This window comes from Etheostoma spectabile, chromosome 4 (assembly GCF_008692095.1).
Source record: "Etheostoma spectabile isolate EspeVRDwgs_2016 chromosome 4, UIUC_Espe_1.0, whole genome shotgun sequence".
Classification (NCBI taxonomy): domain Eukaryota; kingdom Metazoa; phylum Chordata; class Actinopteri; order Perciformes; family Percidae; genus Etheostoma; species Etheostoma spectabile.
The window spans coordinates 36,962,612-36,963,016 of record NC_045736.1 but is presented as its reverse complement, the minus strand read 5'-3'; the positions used below and the strand labels follow the sequence as shown (position 1 = coordinate 36,963,016).

The window sequence follows — 405 nt, the reverse complement described above, 5'->3', positions numbered from 1 at the left end:
GATGTTCCGAAACACTTAAGTGTGAGAAACACGCAAAGGAACAGGAAATGAGGAAGGGGGCAAACACTTTTTCATACCACTGTATATAGTAGCCTAGCCTAGTAGACTAGGAGTAGTATGATTGCTGACCAAACTAACCTTAATATTGACAGTTCAATTGTATTAAAAACTTAACAATATCTACTTTTATATAATGAATAGTGTTTTACATTTGGAGCATACATTGGGAATTGATGAAGGGGTACGTGAGTTCACCTGACATGACAGTGGGGGTTCTTCAGACTAAAAAGGTTGGGAACCACTGGCTAAGTGAACGGTTATTTACGCATTGCTTGGCTATGTAGGCTTAGTGTTTTATTCTGTTTTTTTGTCTATGCAGCTGGATAAAGGGATTGGAAGGAGAAA

The 405-nt window shown here is 38.3% G+C and overlaps 1 protein-coding gene across 1 annotated transcript in view; it reads left to right on the top strand.

Moving 5' to 3' along the window:
* The window catches only part of fer1l4 (fer-1 like family member 4), a 54,656-nt gene that overhangs the window by 48,218 nt on the left and 6,033 nt on the right, over positions 1-405 (top strand).